Source organism: Crocodylus siamensis, chromosome 2 (assembly GCF_052110815.1).
Source record: "Crocodylus siamensis isolate JL-2025a chromosome 2, ASM5211081v1, whole genome shotgun sequence".
NCBI classification, from domain to species: domain Eukaryota; kingdom Metazoa; phylum Chordata; order Crocodylia; family Crocodylidae; genus Crocodylus; species Crocodylus siamensis.
The window spans coordinates 278,728,190-278,751,194 of record NC_143396.1 but is presented as its reverse complement, the minus strand read 5'-3'; the positions used below and the strand labels follow the sequence as shown (position 1 = coordinate 278,751,194).

The 23,005-nt window shown below is 46.5% G+C and overlaps 1 protein-coding gene across 2 annotated transcripts in view; it reads right to left on the bottom strand.

Moving 5' to 3' along the window:
* INF2 (inverted formin 2) overlaps positions 1-19,166 on the bottom strand; it is a 66,632-nt gene extending 47,466 nt beyond the window's left edge. Inside the window, exon 1 of one of the 2 annotated variants that reach the window (XM_090034138.1) lies at positions 18,768-19,166. The gene's annotated coding sequence lies outside the window, so the exon portion shown is untranslated. The remainder of the gene's footprint in view (positions 1-18,767) is intronic. The other variant, XM_090034139.1, reaches the window with a different exon arrangement.
* Between the last annotated feature and the right edge of the window lie 3,839 nt (positions 19,167-23,005).

Here is a 23,005-nt window from a genome sequence, read left to right as displayed (position 1 = left end):
TTGAGCTTAATCAGTTAAGTCTGATACTACTTTCAGCCAGATTTATCTCAAACTGGTTTTGGCCACTTTGAAACTGGTTTATGTGCACTGAACTTATGTTCTGCTACAAGTTTAAACCAGTTTCTGATCACTTAAACTGGTTTACGTGTAACGTCTGTCCCTAGCCTTTGGGTTTATCTTGTGAATCATGTTTGTAAACCTTGTAAACCTAGTGCTAACATTGTGTGGCATTCCACAGCACCCTTGAAAATATCTCAAGGTACCCCAGGGTGCTGTGGCACCCTGGTTGAGAAGCACTGCCATTTGGACTGTAGCCACAAGGGCTATAACACTTCAACCCTACTACCACTTTCTTCTTTGTAACCTGTAATGCAGAACCATGAGAATCAAACGTTACAGCACAGTATACATCGGGGTGGGCAAAATGCGGCCTGCGGGCTGGATGTGGCCCACCAGGCCATTCTATCCAGCCCACAAGGCCCCTAAAAAATTTAGAAAATTAATAGTTATCTGCCCCTGGCTGTCTGTCATGCGGCCCTCGATGGCTTGCCAAAACTCAGTAAGCAGCCCTCCACCCGAAATAATTGCCCACCCCGGTATACATTCTGCTGATCTGACCTGCAAATGTCTGCCTAATGACTCATGATAGAGCGGATCCCCAATTGAGACAGACCAGCACAGCTGCAGTTACTCCCTTTACTTCAGCTGAGGATCCTGGCCCTTTGGACCAAATTCAGGCAGCTTTTAACAAAGTCAAATATGGCTCATACACTTGCTAATCTCACCAGAAGTTTTTTCATAACCAGTTATTGTTCAGAGAAATTACTCTGCACACTCCATCCTGCTGTAGGAAACAAATGTGAGTCTCTATTTAGATTACACAGGAGAAACTGTAATCCAGGATGGATTTCACACCAGTAAATGCACTCTTGTTTTATATTAGGTGCATTTCAGAGGGGGCAACACAATACAGCTCTTGACAACAGTGGCTGCTGAGCTGATCCACAAAGGAGAATTGGTGTCACAGCAGATTGTGTGTTGATAACATTCTGCGGGGACATGAATGGCGATGCTATGAATTTCATTCCTCACTAGTGTTGGAAGAGACATCAGCTACTAGTAGCTCAGACTCTAACCTTGAATTGAAGTGACTGAGTCCAAATAGTTTGTGTTCATAGAAAGACCTCATGTTCCTCTCTCATGCGAGAAAGAAACAAGTAAACTGAAAAGCTCTGCAACTGCTGAAATACAGCAATAGGCTTGCCATTTCCCCTGCCTTGGCTCTGAAAACACAGTGGCTGGATCCATACAAGCAGGAGCATGCCCACAACTAGTGGCACAAATTTGTGCCTCTACTTTGTGCTGTAGTGAATGTCCTTGCCTATGTGCTTTGTAGTGGGACACATTGTTTCGTTGCTCCATGTGCTGCAGGTGGGGGGCTGGCTCGGGTACAGGGTGAGGCACCCTGTGGCCCATTCCCTGTGCTGAGGCACCTTGTGGCTGGGCCAGTTGGGGAGCAACACATGGAGATGGGGGAGCAGGCATCTGACTGGGACTCAGTGTGCCTCGAGATGGGGTAGCAGGCAGCCTTGGACCAGCTGTTCCCTTGTCTCGGTGTGCCTAAGCATGGCTGGCTGGGGTGCAGCGTGCCTCAGTACGTAGGCTCCTTTGCATTTGTCTTAGCACTTGCCACTTTGGTGTGGGTTGCGCTACTTTTTTTTCCCAGGACTTTTTTTTTTTTGTTATCAGGAAGTCCCGGTAGCAAACTTTCCCCAGGTGCTGCAAATTAGTAGCATCGTGCACTGATTAACGTGCAACTCCTGCAGTATGTGGTGGGTGCTGCAAAGAGGTCTGTAGCACCAAAAACCACACGTGTACAGGTCTGGATCTAGCCTGCAAAAGGAATTGAGCCTTTACAGGGAAAGGCTGAGAAAACCAGAGGTTTAAAATATTATCTCCAACCCTGGGTATCATGAGACAGATATGTTCCTTACAATACAGATACACTCTGTGATGAGTCATCAAGCCTGGATTAAATGTCGGGCAGCCTCAAACAGTCTCCATTTTTAACACATGTTCTAACCTGTCTTTCTCCTGCAGACACTTTACCTCAAGTCCTTTTTGGCTTGTATTGCCTGTTTAAAAAAGCAGAGAAATTCCCATACGACTAGAAGTTAAGGCTGCTCAAGTGACTCTTCTATCCATGAACTCATGCATATCAAGAGTTAGGTGGCAGCTGAGCATAGGAATATGAGGATGTGAATTTTGGAATTTTGTGCCTGAAGTGGCAGATGTCTGGGGGCTGAAGCCGTTTTGTGGACTGGCCCCCTACTGTGTGCAGTTCTTCTCTGCTCAGTCTGATGACAGTCCGCTCCAACTGTACCTGTTGGGCAAATTTGTCTGTGCTAAGTGATCTCACCCTCCTTGCTGAGTTAGACATGTAAACAACACCCATGTGAAGGTTTCAAGCTTGTTTACCAAGAAAACCCGATAAACTATCCACGCTGTATTTCAGAAGTGGTTGATTTCTAACATTTCCTGGAAACATCAGAAGTTATGTCACTTAAACCTCTTGTGGAAAATTTAGTTGTTCTCTGAGCAGTAGTTATGGTGGAGGTTTTTGAATTCCAAATCCAATAATGGCAAGGAGGAGTTTTTAATCTTGGTTCAAGTTAAAACAGCAGAGCATCCATAATTACAGAATCTCTGTCACCTCCATAATTTCCTATATCTTCTGAAGACACAATAGATACATGAAGTGAGAGAATCTAATTAGATATAAATAAACACAATTTGCCTTTAAGAATTAGATTATTCCCAATTAGCGCAATCAGTATTGTCTTGCCATTCTAGATTTACATGGCTAATTAGCACCCCTCCCCTCCTGCAAGGTTGAGCATTAGGAATGTCAGAAATTCAGCATACAGCACCTCTCTAGTTGGCAAAGACCTAATAACCTGGCAGATGCAACAGCAATGTTCTGTTTAGGTGATCCCAGCTGAATATTGCCCTCCTGCTATCAAAATACTGATAAGGATTGCAGCAAGCGTGTTATGGATATAACCTGTATCTCCATAACTTCTCTCTTCCACATTACACAGTCATCAGTAATGGCAATAGGGTCATTGTTTATTCAAGCTCTTGAGCAAGGTCCAAAAGGTTTCACTACTTATTTAAGGTATGGCCCATGATTCTCAACTAGGATGCCTTGGGGTACCCTGGGATCGTTTCAAGGTACCACATGGTGCCACACAGTGTTAGCATGTTAGGCTTACAAGCATGGTTCACAAGATAAACCCAGAAATTGGAATTCAAAACCCATAGTTGTAGTCTTCCTGAGTCCTCTGTAACAGATAAATTGTTCTATTATTTTTCTGTAATTAAGAAAAAAAAGAGTGAAAGAAAAGAATTAACATTTTCCAAGTGGGGCCTCATATCTAGAAAGGTGGAGAACCACTGCCATGGGCTACTGGAGGAAGTAAAAGCTGTGTCTCAGTAGGGCTAACTGCAGACAGTCAAAAAGCCTGAGGCTGAATCGATTCAGTCTTCACAGGTTAGCCTAAGCTACGTAGATTGAACCAATAAACAAGTGAACAGACATCCACTTTTGATTTCAGAAATGCAGCCACATGCCTGAAGTGGGGCACTGGAGCATGCCTCCCTGTTGGGCTGGAGCAGAACTCTTAGGCCAAGGCTAGCCTGCCCACCCTGCGAGTGGGGGTTGCAGGGATGGTGCAAAGCATCCTGGGATCCTGGAGGAGTGCGAGTTAACTTGAATCTTGAGGGGATCTGGAACAGAACTTAAATAAACTGATTTAACCTGAATCAGTTACATCTGATACTATATTCATTTAGGTTTACCTTAAACTGGTTTTGGCCCTTTTGGAAGCAGTTCATGTGCACTGAACTTCTGTTGTGTCACAAGACTTGAATGAGTTGCAGATCCCTTATAACACTTCATGTGTAATTTCTGTCTCTAGCCCAGAAGAAACTCATCTGAAGCATTGAACTAGTGCCTTTTTAGGCATTAATGTCAGGTATTGCACTTCTTTAATGGCTCTTCTTAAATGAACTTCCCTCTGCAAATGTGCAAGAAGGGGAGCAATCCCCCTGCCTGCATGGAAGGGAAGGAACAAGGACTCCGAAGTACCATGCACTTCTGCTCCTTTCTCCCTAAAGACAGAGGAAGGAAGGCTACTCTGTAAAAGCAGCTGGTTGAGAGAGAAGGAAGTTGGAGAGAGACTACCGGCCACTACAGAGTTGAGGCAGTGGTGGCAATGGGGTACTCTAGTTCTCATAACCACCTGTCTCAGATCCGTCAGCTTTGTTTCTTCATCTGTAAACACTGCATGCTGAACCTACAGTATGAGTAATCTCACAGACGCACACACAGGCTGCAAAGTCTGTCTCTTCCATCTTCCAGACGTCTCTGCTCACTTTCACTTCCCCTCGAGATGGAAAAGATGTGTAGATGTTGTACTCTGACAACACTTCTGACTGTTCCCTCCTCTACATAAGCATACCTCCTGCTAACTTTGGGCAAAATGTGTTCTCTGTGTATGGAACAGTATAGGAAAAAAATGGATACATTCTTTACCAGCTGGATAATTTGAATAACCCACAATGGCACTGCAGGTTCTGTCTTCAGCATACTTCCTGGCAGTGGTTTTCTGTGTGCTGCCTGCTCTAAATCTGGTACGTCATTAAAAATACAGGCCATATATATGTTTGTTTTTCACTAAGAAAAATGTGCGAGGTAAGCCACTCGGTTTGCAAAAGGGCACACCCAGTTGTATAGAGGATCTTCAGAGAAACACACTGTGCTTCTTTCAGCTTGGAAGAGAGATTATAGAAATAGCCAGAAGCAATCAGCATCAGTGGTTAAATAGCAAGCAACAGGCCCAGAATTGCACTAACAGGTTCAGGAAATACTTTAAACATTTTTTCTAAAAGATGTTTGTTCTCTTGCTGGCTACTAGTGGCTAGGTAGAGAACCAGTGGGGTACTTCTGGTTTTTATTCAGGTAAATATTTATTTCTGTGGACATATGCATTCCAAAAACCCATGCTTAAATCAGGTGTGGGCAAGATGGCGAATCCAGCCCGTGCTGGACTCCATTTCCCAGCAAACCCTACCTGCATTGCTGCAGCTGGTTTCCATGGAGACCCCAGGAGTGGCAGGGCCATGACAGTGGGGGGCCAGGGTTTCCATGGAGACTGGCCTCAGCAGGGCATGCTGCTGGGTGGGAAGCTGCTCCAAGGCTGGGATCTTGCAGTGGTGACAGTGTGGGGCAGATCTGTGATCCGCTGTCTGAACACCTCTGACCGGGCCACGTGGGCAACAGACTGCAGCTCTGTCCCAGCTCCAGATCATGCTGTCACTGCTACAAGATCCTGGCCCCGAACTAGCTCTCTGCCCTGCCAGTGCTGCTGGAGCTGATCTCAATGGGAACCCTGGCCCCACGCTGTCACGGCCCCCCCGCTCCTGGGGTCTCCATGGAAGCCTGTCACAGAGATGCGGGCAGGGGCTGCTGGGAAAAGGAGTCTGCCTCAGGCTCAATCTGGCCCATGGCCCAGACTTTGCCAGTGGGTTAAAGAAAGCTTAAGTTGCAAAAGTAGATATTCGGATGTTAGGAATTGCCAGAACTGAGGTTGCCCATGCAAACTCAATTTTGCCTCCTTTATTCATAATGCATCATAATCCCCTTTTAATTACATGGCCGTGTACTACTTTTCTCATAAGACCCTGCCTCCTTCATTCAGGATGGATGCTGCTCACTAACAGGAAGGTGTTTAGTTTATCCCCCACTGTTTCCTATGCACTGTGCCAGGGTGCTCAAATTTCCAGCCCCATAAGGGGGCCAAATGAGGAGCATGGGTTTGGTTCATGGGCCAAATCCCGTGTGCAGGGCTGGTCTCTGGGCCTAGCACAAGGTCAGCACATGGGGTATAGCTGCAGGTGTGATCTGGTGCACGGGCCTGGTCATTTGTGCCAAGGTGATCTCATATGTGGCCCAATCTTGTGTGCCAGATCTGGCCATGCACCAGCCCAGCCCTGCGTGTAGACCCAGCAGTGAAGTGACCATGTGCACTGTGGTGCCCCACTACATATGGGCATCATGATCTAGTGGGCAGAGTCGCATCATTCAGACTATGGGGCTCTCCATGGGTCTGGAAGCTTGGCAGCAGTTAGGAGGGGGCAATTAATGCTGCCACCGCTCCCCTCCCATCAGAGTTTTAGATCTGTGGGGACACCCAGATGACATGGTCTCATGGGCCAGCACTTGAGCTCCACTGTGCTATTCCAAACTTGCTCTGAAAATAACAAGCCTCATGGGCCTTTTCTGTGGCTCTCACCACTGTAGAGCTGAATGTTTCACAAAAACTCATTATTTTCATCATACCCTTGAACTTTGAGGGGTGTTGTTATCCTTATTTTACTGATGGGGAACTAAGACCAGGGGAGATTAAGGTCAAAAGTGCCCACTGATTTTTTTGAATGCCCAATTTGAGAAGCCTACAACTTGCACCCCCCCAGGGTCCTTAGTGTTAATGTAGCGATTTTCTGGCTCAAAGCAGAACTGCCACCGACTGAAGCTGTGAGCGCTCAGCATTCCTGCACACTGGACTGTGGGGTCTCAAGTCAGACCTTGAGAAAAGGAGGGATATATCATTAGTGGTCATCTGTGAAAAGTATGGTTCAAGTGACTTGCTTATCATCCCATTGGGACTAAGTGGCAAAGGCACGGAGGGAACTGTCCAGGATAGCAATCAACTGCCTTAAACCTGCATTTACTCTTCCTTTTCCCACAGCCTTGCATCTACTTTGCTACATATATTTATAGATTTTGCAACAAAGGAGGTAGGTATCTACAGAAAAAAATAGATTGAGGCTGTAATTAAAATTTCTGCCATGATGCATATAGGCAAGAGGGTCAAATGACGCCTAAAAAAAGGTAACTTTAGTTTCTGCATGTCCTAACATCTGAGTTCTTGACCATGTAATCTTAATAATTTTCATTTAATACTTGTTTTTAGCTGTCCTTTCTTAAAAAGGCCAACTAAAAAAATGCATTTTGTGGCATCACGACAAAACTCACCTTGTTCGAGAAGCACGGCTTGTCTGGTAGTATCTTTTCTAGGACCAGTTATGCAGTTAGGAAAGACAAGTAGGCTCGGGTCACAGAGTTCCTTTCCTCAGGTCTAGAACAGAAGTACTGACTTTTGCTTAGTCTGAAGCTATTCTGATACCTTTTCTTTGCTTCACAGATTAACTACTCTCTTCCTCTTCTTTAAGTAACTATTTTTACATAACAGAGTTCTGCATCTATTTTTTTCTCAGACCTGAAGAAGAGCACAAATCAGAAACTTGTCTAACCTCTCTCCCAGCTATGTGCTTGATGCAAAGACAGATTTTCCCAAGCAAACCCTGCTTCTTGCATATTCCCTGGATCATTGTGGCTACCATGACATTGCATCCCACCTCGCTAAGTTGGAACTTTACCTTTTACCGGAAACCTCTGTCACTTCAACTATTCATTTTACATACAAAGCGGCCTAGTAACAAAAATCCCCTGACTGCTTCTATTCACATACGACTCATAGCCAGCAGTTCCAGGGGATATATACTGGATTATACCCACTATTCAAAGAGATTGAATTCTTCCTCTCTTCCATATACTTTTTCAAGAGCTGTGTTTGCATATAAATCTAAATGAATACATTAAGGAAAGCAGCTAGTGAGCATGCACAGTTGCTAATTTTAAAAAGTTAGGCATCTTATGCCTTTCAATTTATTTTTTGTCTGAAGTAGGAAAGGGGCTTACCATTATTTAGACTCGAATCCACTCAAAAATGCTTTTAAATTAATCCAGCTGTTTTTCCTAGAGGCTAATGGAAATGTTTGAAGCTAGTTTAGAAAACTTATTTTAGAAAAACAGAGCTACAAAATAATTAATTGTTATTAACCATTTCACTGCTCTGCTCCAGTATTCATTTTCACTATTTCACACAAGTATTTGGGGATTTGAGGGGAGAAGAAAGGCAGGTCATAAAACTTTGGCCCCCAATACTTTTCCTTCCAAGTCTGGCCTATTTGCTTGTAGCTGAAGTAATACACAGGAGGGGCTGAAGGACTACTGGTTCCATCAGCCAGTGATTTATAAGATACTGTATTTCCACAGCAAGCCATCATTAGGCGTATAAATTGCTCCCAGGCTTTCTTATGGCTAGAAGGGCTCTCATCGCTACAGCAGCGGTCTGGGACTTGCAGCCTTCCTAGTCCATTTAAGAAGGCTGAAGTGACTTGACCGTGGGGTAATGCCTCTTTCATGCACTCATATATTTTAGGGGCTAAATTGAGCAATCAGTTACAGTAGTGTAAATTCAGCGTAACTTCGGTAGGAATGACAGAGTAGACCTTGTCCTCAGGCTTTTAAAAGCAGCAAGTGAGCCTCAGAACTGGATAAACACTGAACACCTCATAAATATTCAGTAGTTTCTTCTGATGTTTGGAGTCAGCATATCATCATATAAACAAATGCCTGGAGCTAAATCCTGTGGAGTTCAAATGAGATCAGGACTTGGCCCGTAGAAATTCTATTAGAAATGCAGAGAAATTTGGCTTTGCTACTTGCACAAACTACAACTGAATGAGTTGAAGTCACATTTTCATGATTTACTATGGAGAGAAATGTAGTTACACTTGGGTGAACTGCATTTACTTATAAACTGGTGAATTTATTCCCTCCAATTCAACCCAGTGGAAGGTTCAAGTCAGTGCAGATCAGTGACATCAGGTGCTGTGAACAGGGCGAGTCAATGTTTGCCTCTCAAATCTCAGTCCGAATCACCAATAAGCCATATAAATATTGCAGTCTACTTTTCTTTCACCCAACAAGCCTTTTTATTTTCATTACGCCTACAGCCCTAATGCAGAGGAGAGTGAAGCTGACCAATTCTAAGATTTGGAATGGCAGAAATAATTCCTCTGTTTTCTGGAATGATTTTTTTACTTGTCATCCTTTTTCAACTAGTAATACATGGAGGAGTGGACTTGGAAATCTTCATGGACTGCATACTTAACCATGCCATCAGTTTGAAGTCAGCTGCAGGCTTTACTCAAATACTTCCCAGCATGCATTTAAAAAAAAATATCTCCCAGAGTTCCTGGAGTTTTGATTATGGAGCCCCTATAACTGGTAACTAGCTGGAGAGACCAAAATGATTATCTAGACAGCAGTATTATAACTTGATCTACATCTACATAGCAAACTCTCCGAGGCCAGTACCATTTTTGTTTGTGTGTATGCAGCACCTGCATAAGGAGGTCCTCACAGATTCACAGAGTTTGGGGCTGGAAGGGGCCTCATGAGATCATCGGGTCCAGCCCCCTGCTCTGGGAAGGAAAGACTGCTGGGGTCAAATAACATGGGATGGCTAATAACTTAACCAGTGTTTGAATGAATCTGAGATACCAGTCTCATGCTAAATCAGAATTTACAATAGGATGAGGTAGGCATTGGCAGGCTCCACTCCAGATGAATCAATGACTAGTCACAGTACTGAGGAAATGCCAGAAAAGTATAATTCCTTTAATTGGATCACTAGCTGGTGGTTATGAACAAGAAAGCAGAATGCAGTGATGGCTGTTGGAGCTGACTTCTAGTTTTGTGCGAAGCGGGCCCTATTCAATTCGGATTTGGATTCGGCCCGAATCAGGGACAGCGATTCAATTCGTTGACTCGGATCACTGTCCCCTGATTCAGTTTGGCCAAATCCAAATCTGAAGATTGAATGCTGATTCGGAGAATCAGCGATTCAGTAATAGACACAGCTTTAAAAGTTTTTTCTACATACCTTGAGGTAGCAGGTGCGGCTTGTGATCGCAGCGATAGTGGGGCAGATGGAGCATCCCATAGGAGCATCGGGGGCCTCCACACGCTTGGCAGCGAACCAAGAAGTAGACTGGAAGTACTTCTGGTCCCCTTCCAGGTCTGCTGGGAAGCAATCAGCGATTGGCCACGGGGGGACCCCGGGTGCACCCCCCAGACCCGAGAGGCACCAGTTGCTGAGCCGGGGGGCTGTGTGCTCCCCTGCAGACCCAGAAGTAGACCAGAAGCACTTCCAGGTCTGCTGCCAAGCGTGCTGGGGAGCCCCCTGTACTTCTGTGGGACACTCCATGAGCCCCAGCATCACAGTAATCACAGGCCCCTGCTACCTAGAGGTATGTAGAAGAAACATTTAAAGCTGTGTCTATGTCCAAATCTTCAAATCTTTCCAAATCTCTCTGAATTGATTCGGAGGGTTCCAATTCAATTCAGAGAGACTAAAGGTCCTCTGATTTGATTCGGATTCAGGGATTTGGCCAGTGAATCGGGCCAAATCTCTGCCAACTCAAATCACGGACTGAAGATTTGCACAGCCCTACTGACATCTATAAAAATGTATCTACTGGGGAGAGCCTCTGCCTGCCGAGCTCAAGACGACAATGGAGTACTAACCTCAATTACCTTGTGCTCTAGAAGCCTATACACCACTTCCATCTGGAGACTAACAAAAAGACTAACAGGCATCCCCTCTTAAGAGGGCTCTGTATGACTCGACAGAAGAGAGAGTGCTATCCAAGCCAAAGAAGCAGAAGCTGGTTTGCAGATAGATAGCAGCAATGTGGAAGAGAAAACAGAGAAAGCTGCCTCCCTAAAAATAGTTTAATTGAATTGATAGCGAGTGCAATGTTAACATAGTTATTTCCTAGCTCCAGGAAGACAAACAGGCAGGCTCAGCTAAGTAAACATCATCTTCATTCATTTCCCTGAAGAGCAACACGGGTTGGGTCACACAAGCTCAGCCTATGTTTGAAGTGGTGAGGAGCCACCCAACCCTGTGGCATCTACAGGAAAGACTGTCTGCTGCAGATACAAGCTCACTTGGCTGTACATGCTTTACAGTAGCACCACCTATTCAAGGGGTGCTTGAAGGGGAAGCAGCAGGAGGGTCTATCTCTTCCTTGTCCTCGTTGGAATGACATGTATTAGAAAGGGATTCAGACTGGATGCAGGGAATATGATACCCTAATTCAAATGGCTATGCAAGGACTAGGAGAAGTCTTCCTCCACCTTTTCCTCATCCACTATGACCTCTCAAAGTGCCAGGGACCATCTTGTTCCTTCACTTCATGAGAGGGAGTTCAACCTTTAAAATGAAATCTAATTATAGGCGTATTCCTGGTTTTCAGGACTGTGTTTTCCCCACCTTCCTTGGAGGAATTCCTCTCCTTTGAGTTTGCTGTCCTTGATCATTAAACATGGTTCAGCTTTCCAAGTCCCAAACACAGTGGTCAGCTGAAGTTTCGACACTTCAGCACATATCAAGCAGGAGCAGATATCCATGACCTTGTGGGATGGCTGCTTGGAGAATTAATGTGACTCTCTCTCCTCAAGAATCTCCTCCCATCACCAAAAACTGACTGAGAACATCAAAAGGTTTGACTCTACTTAGACACCAAAGCAGAAAGTAAATTCTGCTGCTGCTTCTCAGGTTCCTCACACAAAAAAAACTCAAGCGACCCAAAAGCTTCCACCACCAGCATTGCATCCAGGACAAAACTATCCTTGTGTATTAAGAAACTGAATTTGGGAGTCCGTATGTTGCAGCACCACCTGATGATATCAGTCCTCACAATAACCCTTTATTTGACAGCCCTGCAGCAACTGTTAAACTGAAGTGTTATTTGAGTAACATCATTTTTGATAGAGGTGGTAAAGATTACTTGGACTGTGCTTTAAATGTTTTGATGGTCTCTTGACTGCTGAAGCCACTCACTAGGCCTGTACAAGTTGGCAGCGATCCAATCCAGCTTCAGATCTGGCCGCTTCGGATGGCCACGATCCGATTGGGACCCCCGGACCGGGTTTCTGCCTCGATCTGGCCGAAGTTTCGGAGCCGCCTCAGAGATCCGGCCATAGGGTATAATGGGGAATCAATGAAATATCTATAACTTTGTTTTTTTGTCCAATTTGGATGAAACTTGCAGGGGTGGTCGCCTCTGCTGAGAGCATGAAACCTGCCAAGTTTCAAGAAGATTGGTGTAGGGGTTTGTTGGGAACTGTACCCCACATTCTTGAAAACCAAACATATGTCACGGCTGTGTGTTACACCATGGGGGGGGGGGTCAAAACTGCAGGGGTGGTGGCTCTTACTGTGGCCACAAAGCCTGCCAAATTTCAAGGAGATCGGTGCAGGGGTTTGGGGAGGGGGAACTGCACCTCAAGCTGCAGACAAAACTGGTGCCATGGGTGGTTGTGTGACTGACTGTCTGTCCTGGGGCGGGGAGGGGAGACACTGCTGCAGGCCTGGCTGCTGAGCTGCTGTGCTCCCAGTTACCAATCAATCAATCATGATTCACGCAGAGACCAGCGACTTGGGGACCAGCTCAGTGGCTGAGCTTGTAAACAATATTGTCATTTACATAAAGTAGGAAAATTATTATACCCATAACCAGCAAGAACCTCCATCTTCCGAACTTTCTGCAGGAATGAAAGGCTATGGTGACAAACTGCAACAAATGTTCATCTACCACATTTAATACAACCAATTACTTTCAACTGCAGTAACTCCGGTGTATCATATGCTATGACTCAACAGCTGATGAATACACACACCCTCTCTGTACTTCTTTCTACATTCAGCGCCATAAAGCTGGCTACTCATATATTGCTGTCAGCATCTGGAAGCAATTATGAAGCGTCTCTTATACAGCACTCCCTTTCCCAGGAAAACAGACGCTGCATGGCCTACTCCCAGAATCTCTATGTGCTCAGCCAAGTCACACCAGCAAACTGTGGCCTTCTTCTGCAGTATTGTTCTAGTTGTTGCTCCTCATTACTATGCTGGCAGCATAGCTCCTCAACTGGAACAACTGGAACTTTGTCTCAAAACCCTATACCCACACTCACAGCCAAGCTGCTAGAAACAATGCCAGCCTAGTTCACTATAATTAAAGAGATAATGTCAGCACCCAAATTGCAATCAGACTCCTCTCCCCTTGATCTAGTTCTCTAAGTATGTGTTGGGCTCATTAGGCCACAGACCCAAGAAACGTTTGCAAAATCCATGCATTATTTTCTGCTTTCAGCATTCTTTGGTCCACCTTATGAGGCAAAGTCAATAATCAGTAGCACAGCACTCATGAGCATCCTTGTAAGAAATGCCTGCACATATGTGATGCTGAGGAACAGTTAAACTTGTGTTCTATTTCTAGCACTTATGGGATCATAATATACTGTAGTGTGAAAATGACTGGGAAAATATTTTGATAATGTTGTAAGAAGTGGTGAACCTCCACAAAGTTACAATAGTGTGATGTCTTGCTGTAAAGCTATAGCTAGTGTTTACGTATATTTAACATGTTTTCTCATTCAGGTAAAAATAATGCAAAACATAGCGTGGATTATGCCTACCTGTGTCTATGTGCACTCAGATTTCATTTATTTCTAGAGTCAGAAGGGACCTGGTAGATCATCAGGTCCAACCCCCTGCTCCAGGCAGGAAAGAGCGCTGGGGTTAGGTAACCCCAGCCAGATGCCTGTCTAATCTCCCCTTGAACATCTCCAGGGAAGGGGAAAGCACCACCTCCCTTGGAAGCCCATTCCATATTTTGGCAACCTTTACCGTAAAGAATTTCTTTCTTATGTCCAATCTAAATCTGTTCTCCTTCAGTTTGTAGCCATTATTTCTGGTAACCCTGAGGGGCGCCCTGGTAAACAGAGTGTCTCCTATTCCCTGCTGACCCCCCCGATGAGATTGTAGGCAGCCACAAGATTGCCCCTCAGCCTTCTCTTGCGGAGGCTGAAGAGATTCAGGTCCCTCAGTCTGTCTTCATAGGGTCTCACCTGCAGGCCCTCAACCATACGAGCAGCCCTCCTCTGAACCCTCTCAAGATTATCCACATGCCTCTTGAAGTGCGGTGCCCAAAACTGGATGCAGTACTCCATCTGCGGCCTCACCAACGCTGCATAGAGGGGAATTATCACTTCCCTAGATCTGCTGGTGATACTCCTGCTGATGCAAGAAAGAGCGCGTTTAGCCTTATTACCTCATCACACTGGCGACTCATTCATTTTTGTGTCAACCAGGACTCCGAGATCTCTTTCCGCTGTTGTGGTGCTCAGAATGGTCCCAGTCAAAGCACCTTGTACTGCGCTGCTGCTGAATCTAACAGCCTAGCCAGTATCGGTCCTGTCCAGTACTTGAATGTTAGACTTCCATGGACCATTTGCATCCTGCATGAAGTGGCTTTGATGCTGCAGTAGTCAGGGCGGGCAATTATTTTGGGCGGAGGGCTGCTTACCAAGTTTTGGCAAGCCATCGAGGGCTGTGTGACAGGCAGCCAGGGGCAAATAAATATTAATTTTCTAAATTGTTTAGGGGCCCCTGCAGGCTGGACAGAATGGCCTGGTGGGCTACATCTGGCCCGTGGGCTGCATTTTGCCCATCCCTGCAGTAGATGGTAACCTCTCCTGAACTACTATTAATAGATCCCATAGCCTTTACAACAGAGATGTTATCCCTGGAAAGGGAATGCCAGTTTCAAATGCTGCCTACAGTTTCACCAAAGACTTTAATTGTATAAAGTGTTGTTTCTTGCCTGCTGAAGTGTTGTTACCCACTGCTGGACAATTTGCTTCTTCTATCTTGGGGTGGCTGTTTTATAATGGTGGGGAAAATGACCTTTTGTCCACAGCACATAGTAAAATATTTTGAAGAAAAAAATAAAGAAACTGAGAGAAATGGAATATCAGATAAATGCAGCATGGGTTTACCAAACACAGATCCTGCCACACTAAACATACATCTTTCTTTGATATGATGATGAATTTTCTAGACACAGGAAATGTGGCAGATCCAATTTATCTGGGCTTCAGTATTTACTGATAAAGCACCACAGAGAAAACAAGCAGATGAACTGGAGCAGAGCGAGACTAATACTAGAATGTAAAGGTGGGTAGGGAACTAGCTAAAGAGGAGGGGGAAATGGGTAATACTGAAAGAGGAAGCACCTGCCTGGTGGAAGGCTACTAGGATGGGTCCTGGGACTGATCATCTTTAATATCTTCATTAGCATGTCTCACTGAAAAAGTACAAAGGGGCTAATAAAATTTACTGATGACAAGAATCCGGGCAGAGGCATTGCAGATGAGGCCTGAGAGATCAGACAGGAAAAACTAGATGACCTTGAGGCCTGGAGTAATAGAAACCAGATAGACTTTACTAGCACAAAATGCAAGGCCATGTACTTGGGAACTAAGAGCAAGAGTTTTTGCTGAAAGCTGGAAGTGTCAGACAAGAAGGACCTGGCTGAGTCCATCAAGCACAGGATAACCATAAGCCACCAATGTAATCAGGCTACGAAAAAGACAAAAATCCATCTTGGGTGTATCAGAAAAGGTATTTCCAGCAGAGATCAGGAAGCATTAATGCCATTATACAAGGCATGAGTAAGACCTCAGCTAGATTTCGGTACAGTCTGTTTATCCCTGCTCAAGGAAGAAGGATTCAAGCAGGAGCAGTTACAGAGGAGGGTATCTAGGATGATTAGGAAACGGAGAGGAGATTAAAGGAGCTTGGCTTGCTCAGCTCCCTGTCATTTGCCCAGCTATTTATGAATTCATCTGGGAAAAAACAAGAGAGAGAAAAAGAGCTATTTAAGCTAACAGACAATGTTGGCACATGAACAATTTGGCATAAACAGACCATTAATAATAAGTTTAGTCTGGAGATGGGAAGACAGCTTCAGGAATAATGTTCCAGTAGCTGTTCTTTTCCCTCATTGCCCCAAATCTTAGTGCTGCTTGATCAGATTACGAAAAAATCCAATAGCAGGGGCCTGCACTCAATGATCCAAGTATTCCCTTCTAGTCCTGTGTTGCTGTGACCTTTTTCACAACAGCTTTGTAAGATTTGAAAATTAATCCCTGCCAAGGAAGACCCTTGGATGATTGCCACTGCTAGATTCATTAATTTATCATGACTCAGAAATAATTTTTCTGGTATTCTGCACCTATGTGGTCCATTTTAGGTCTTGTGAGACAGCACTTACCAACCTTTAGATAATGGTGAAAGCAGTCAGCGAGGATCATATAGGGTTGAGCAAGTTGACAAGTATCAAGCGTCCAAGCAAATGCAATTGGCTAAATTCACCCTTACTGTCACTCCACTGACTTCATTTTATCCCAGCACTGATTTAGCCAACAGGTCCATAGCCTAAGTATTGCTTAGCTTAAACCAGATAGTTTGTGGTTCTCAGATTAGATTTTGTCCACCTAGAGAAATTACTTGCCACATCAGATCATAGACATGTAGGCGCACATGGGCTAAGTCCGGACCATCAAAACGCCCGAGGCTGAATCAATTCAGTCTTTGCAGGTTAGTCTAAGCTGCGCAGACTGAACCGATAAGCAAGTGAACAGACATTTACTTTTCATTCTGGAAATGCAGCCACGTGCCAAGCCAGAAGCCAGTGGGTACTAAAGTACACCTCCCTTGGGCCAAGGCTAACCTACCCATTGGGGGGTGGGGCTTGTGGGAGAGGTGCAAAGCATCCTGGGATGCTGGGGGACAGTGAGTTAACTTGGATTTGAAGGGCATCTGAGACAGAAATTCAATGAACCAACTTAAATCAGTTAAGTCTGATACTACATCCATCCAGGTTTATCTTTAATTGGTTTTGGCCATTTTGAAAGTGGTTTTGGCCATTTTGTACTGAACTTTGGCTGTGTTACAGATTTGAACTGTATAATTTCCGTTCCTAGCCCTGCTTCCTAAAGATGATGATGAAATGTTGAGAACTGAGACCCAGGGGTAGTATTTGGAGTGCTTTTGCTGCCCTCAAATCCTGCTTTCAGGGAGTTCTCACACCCTGGAACTCTGCTCTGGTTGCTGATGCTGCAGATTCTCTTTCCATATTGCTTGCCAGCATCCTGGAAAAAAAAGTAGTATGGGAAATACCTGTTCCATGTGTGTGCAGGAGGACAGGTTTGGAGAGAACCTGCCTCTGAACTGCCAGACAAGATGCCCTCCTTCAAAATCAGTCTTTCAAGTATACAGTCAGTGTGGTACATCTACTGATCTCTCTTGAGGAGCATATGTGGAAACTTCCCCATACTCCAGTATCAGTATGATGCACCCTGTTCCAGAGGGGACACACTTTCCAGACAGCAACAGGATGCCATTCAGTCTTTACCTTCATTTAGCCCAGTGATTCTCAGCTAGGCTCAAACAGTCCCTTTTTTCACAGAATCAAAGAGAAGTCAGGCTGAAAACACCCTCCAGAGGTCATCTAGTTCAACCCTCATCTGAAGCAGGATCATCCCCAGCCAAACCATCCTATACAAATTGTCACCTAATCTTGATAAAAGATGACCCTCAACCATGACACAGCATAGACCTAACACCTTAACCTGCCACAGGTAAAGCAGGGGAACCACAGCAGCCAACCTCCTGCTTGCATGAAATATTATCAACTTACCATGCTCAAGAGATCCTGGATAGAGGGCCATACCCCCCGCTACAGAGAAAAGCAACCCCCCCCCTCCCCCCGCAGTCCGAACCGATCTGACCTTGGGGGAAAATGCCTTCCTGAGTCCAAAGATGGTGACTGGTTTGACTGAGCAGAGGGGCAAGACTCCCTAGCCAGGAACCTCTGGCCTTGATTTCAGCAGCAGCACCGGGACACCCCAGTCGAAGGTCCCAGCCTTGGCTGTAGCCAACACCTAGTGCCTCTGGGAATGCCTAAAAACACCCCTGACACATGGAGCAGAAAGCAAGACTAAGGGCAACCAGCAAAGCCCAGAAGCATGGGGAGTATCCATAGCAGAATACGGGCACAGCTATGCCAGGATCATCCAAGCTCTTCTTGAACACCTCCCGTGATGGAGAGCCTGCCACTTTCCTGGGCTGTCTCGTCCACTGCCCAGCCCAGTTCAGACACACCTGGCGGAAATCTGCCCCGCTGCGCCGCCCATAGACAAGCCCAGGCTCAGCTTTATTTCTGCGCTCTTTTCCCTGAGCTTCCTTCAGGCGGCTTCTAGCAAAGCTCTACAGCTGCCTCTCCCCTGCTTTCAGGGTCTTTTTTGAGGAGGGAGGCGAGGCGGGGGTGAACACACTGCCCAGCTGAGCCGTTTAGTTTTCAGTCCAGTCCCTGGCCTCAGCTCCACCCGGGCAGGCTTTGCTCTGTTCTGGCACCATCATCCTCACGGGACAAGGTGCTTTGTGTAGACATCTTGCGAGAGACCAACTAGACAGCTGGAAAAACTGCACTTTGCAAGCTTTTGGGCACAAACACCCTTCCTCAGGCGGAAGGAGAGCCTGTACTGAAGGAGGGTGGTTGTGCCCCGAAAGCTTGCAAAGCCCAGTTTGTCCGAGTTGCTCGAATAAAAGACATCGCATTTCCCCCAAAGCGCCTCGTGTGCCCGTGTCCTCACACCAACGCGGCTGCACCCCCTCCCCCCAGCCCCCGCCACCAACGGTCGCGCGCGCCCCGGCCTCCTGTAGTCCGGCCAGGCCGGGGCAGGGCAGGGCAGGGCAGACACCGGCCTTGAGCTCAGCCCAGCCCGGAGCCGTCCGGGGAGGCTGCGGTGCATCTGCCCAAGAAGCAGCCCAGCCCCAGCCCCGCTAGCAGCCGGCTGGGGCCGAAGTTTTCCGGCGCTGTGAGGGAGATGCTCGGGGGCCGCCGCGAGCGGAGGCGGCGGAGGACGGCGAGGCTCTTACCGGGCTCCTTCCTCCGCGGGGCGCCGCGATCACATCGCCCGTCTGCCTCGCAGCAGCCCCGGCCCGACCCAGCCGCTCGCCCAGCCCCGCCCGCCGCCGGAGATCCCACGTGGAAGCCGGCGCGCCCGGCGCCGCCCCCGGCCTGGGCTCGGGGCCGCCGGGGGTGTACCGGGGCTAGTCCTAAGCTACCGCCGCCCCGGCTTCTCCAGCCTCTCCTGGGCACGTCTGGCGGGGGTTTGCCCCAGCCCCCCCCGCCGAGGCTTGCAGGCAGTAACGCTGCGGTGTCCAGAGAGCACAGGCGGCTGGGCGCGGGGAGGAATCAGTGCCGGTGAAACGCAAGACCTGCCATGGGCCGGCTCAGGTCCCCTCCAGCACCGCCTCAGTCCTGGCTGAGTGACCCCCGCCCCCTTTCCTGGACCCCCTCCCCACCAAGCCCCAGGACGCCCTGGGCAGCCTCGTCCTGGCTGCCGCCCCACGGGCAAGAGAGCCGAGCGGGAAGGAGGCTCCGGCGGGGGGAGCCCGGGGGGCTGCTGCGCGGTCCCTCGCCTGTTCACGTCTCCGGGCCGCGTCGGCTGGCTCCCGGGGCGCTGTGCTGGGCGTCCCCCCTCAGGGCACTCTTTTGGAACCTCTGACCCTCGCTGTTTTGCTATTTGTTGTTGTCCCGAGTAATCAGTGATGTGCCCTCAGTGGCCCCCATCCCCAGGGGGGCTTCCAGCTGTACTAGGTGGGCTTTGGCCCATGTTCCAGAATGGCATCTCAAAAGGCCTATGTCGCAGAGGGGCAAGGAGATGCTGAAAGGGAGAGTGAAATGGGTCTGACCAGGGTTTTTTTTTCACTGTTCCTCTTTCATTTGCAGCCTCCAGCATTGAAAATTCAGGAAGTTCTGATTCAGAGGCCGTTCCCCTCGCTCCCAGGCTCAATCGCTGCCGATGCCCCTTTCCTCCAAGAATGTGTCCAGTCCTTTTATGAATCTGGCTAAACTATCAGCTTCTGGTGGCAACGAGGTCTGCTCTTGAATGACACATGTAAAAATAATGTCTTTTTGTTAAGTTTTAAAATAACTACTTATCCATTTCATTTTGTGATCTAGGTCTTGTCACGTGTGAGAGCATCAATAATATATCCCTATTGGCTTTCTCTTTGCCATTTAGCATTTTGTAAACCCATGCCTGCCCCCCCCAAGCGTCTCATTTTTAAACCGAATAGGCTTAGCCTCTTTAGTCTGTCCTCACATGGCACCCCTTTCATACCACTTCTCATCCTTTTTGCCCATCTCCGGACCTTCTCTAGCTTTTTTATATCCTCTCTAGGTGTGGGAACCAGAGCTGGGCACAGTACGTAGAGGCATCATGGATTTACAAAGGGGCAGGATGATACTTTCCATAGTGTATAACAAAGGATGATTGACTTACTGCTTTTGTGGACAGTGAGCTCTTGCAAAAGGCAGTGTCTTGCTTTGGTGATGGAAGAAGCAAGAACTGGACTCATGGGATGCAGCAGCGAGGGTGTCTTTCCCTGAAACTACAACACTTGTCTCCACCTTGGAAGCTTCATCTTGGTGTCCTCAGTTTCATTGTTCCCTTGGGAGGATGCAGGATTTTGAAAACGGGGGTGCAGCGGGTATGTGATGCATTATCCCATATAATACAGCACATACTTTTCTCCAGGCAAAAAGAAACTAGAAGCTTTACTAATATACTGGGGGACTAGGGCTGGATTGTTCAGTATATGATTGAAGCAAAAACAAATATAACTTTATTGGGATGAGTTAAAAACAGTGTGCAGGGCTGTGAAATAGGAGCTACCAGGAGTATATAACAAACAGCAGAACTACAGAAGAAAGGCTAGCTTGATTAGTGGAACATCAAGACCATTAAGGGACAGAAGGTCATTAGCACTTACGGAAATGAAGAGTTCAGAAAGAATTAGGTAGATTTTAATGAACCATGAATTCAGTTGACACTCTCACTGTTGCATAAGCAGAACTGTTGCCAGTTGGTTTTAAACTTTGAGTGGCACAGGAATCAAAGGGGTGCAAGCGTACCAGTGCTCACTCCCCATCTACTCCTGATTGTTCTTGCCAATCACTTGATAAGTTCAGGGAGTAGCATGACCCCTAATGATCCCTAAACCACTGAGAGTTTTGAAGGTGATTGGGACCTTGACCTGGGAGGCCACTGGAGGGTATGAGGTTACTGAAACAATCAGTTCTCATCTGCCTGTTCTGCACAGGACTTGGTTTTGGATTGAATGCAGTTGTCCTATATCCTACATATTTACCACTGGGTATACCAGGGGAATACCCAAGCCATACCTAGCTGGAATTGTCTTGATCACCAGACTTGGGGGAAAAAGCAGTACAGGTCCCTGCTGGATTGATGTTGGCCAGCTGGGTCTAGTGGGGCTGCAGAGCTGGATGTCACCTTGATAGTGGGTGAAGGGAAAGAACAGCCATAATCTTTGATATTTTTAAATGACTGGCTCTGGTCAGAAACTGGCTGGCGCATGTCTTTTTATCTGCTGTTCTAGCACTGGCTCAATAGATTTCCTCTGACTGTGGTGTGTGTAGGCCCAAGCCATCTTCTTAAGGTTGGAGGGGTGCTCACAAAGTGAGTGGGAAGCCAGGGAAGATGGGAATAAGCTAAACAAAAGATGCAAGGTTGGCTGCGGACAGCACTGGACAAAAATTCTGATTTGACATCTACGCCCTGTTCTGCCACCCTGTTGTATGACCTATGGCCACTCATTTTTTCCATCTGTAAAGTGGATATAAGGATTTATACACTTTCCTTCATAATGGCTGTGGTTGAAAAGCACTGTATCGGGGTTAAGCATGGTTATCATCCATGGAAGTAAGTTCAGTGACTCAACACTGGGCATTTCTTTGCTGTTACCAAGCCTACTAATGACTTCACAGAAAAAACGTGTTTTAGAGCTAAAGAAAAAGCTGAAGTGAAAGTCAGGATTGAGTTGTTTTGCAATATTTGAATGTACTGCCATTCCCAGGAACTGGGGATAGTCACAGGTTTGACATATGAGTTAGGTTATACTGGGTGCATCTACCCTTGCAATTAATGTGACGCAATAAACTCTGGAGTAGTCTGAGCGGGAGTAAACTACTTCTGGGCACAGTGTCTACACATCTATTCTGCAGTTAACCACATGTATAGACATGGCCATTGTGATTACAGTGGAAGGGATGGGAATCTGGATAGGAAAAAAACAAGCCTAGGAGGTTTAGATTTTAGCATTCACTTGTACAGGTGGGCGGGCAAACTATGGCAGCACTTTGAGACAGCTTTTAACCGTAACCATCCTATTGTAGCTGTCCTTTCATTAAAATGTAATTTTTTAACTTGGTTTGTTTCTCCACCAAGTGATACCCCTATAAAATATAAATCAAAATTAATGGCTCTTCTGGATTTTTTTGCTCTGCAATGAATAGGTTTAAACTTGGTTTTGAAATAGCTCATTGTTATGCAGGCAGTACATGTGCTTGTCACTTCTATTCATGTGTGGATTACTTCAGTATGTGAAGAAACCTAGGTTTTTGGTTGTAGCCGCGTTGGTCTAAGGACATAGGCAGGCAAGGTTTTTGAGCAGATGTGATATTTCATAGATTTCATAGACATTCAGGCTGGAAGGGACCCCAGAGGATCATCGAGTCCAGCCCCCTGCCCAGGATTAGACCAACTGAGTAGTTGGAAAAAAGTTCTTAGCAAGCTTTTGGTTGCAAACACCCTTCTTTAGGCATAGGGAGTCTCTGCTGTTCACTCCTATGCCTGAAGAAGGGTGTTTGCACTCAAAAAACTACTAAGAACTTTTTTCCAACTACTCAGTCGGTCTAATAAAAGATATCGCATCTACTCAAAAACCTTGCCTGAAGAAACCTAGAGTACCTAAGGTTTTCATACTTGAGCACATGCATTTGCCTTAATGTTGGTCTTTCATGTTCCTGTTAGGGATTTCTCTGTCCTCCTGCACGGTGATTTCTGGGTGATGAAAGAACGGGTTTTGTCAGCTCTGTGACAACACCTCCCCTCAGGGATTTTGAAAGAAGGGGCATGTCTGGATCCGCTTTTGTTGTGTCATAGGCTGTATTGTTTTTTTCTCGGACTTCCCCTCCTCTACTGCTGGTGCATGAACGACGCATGCCCTTGGAGGCTGGGGGGGCATGGCGACCACCCACAGGTGTTGTTGGCAGTGGTCTCGGCGGCGAGCAGGCAGCCGTGGTGGTG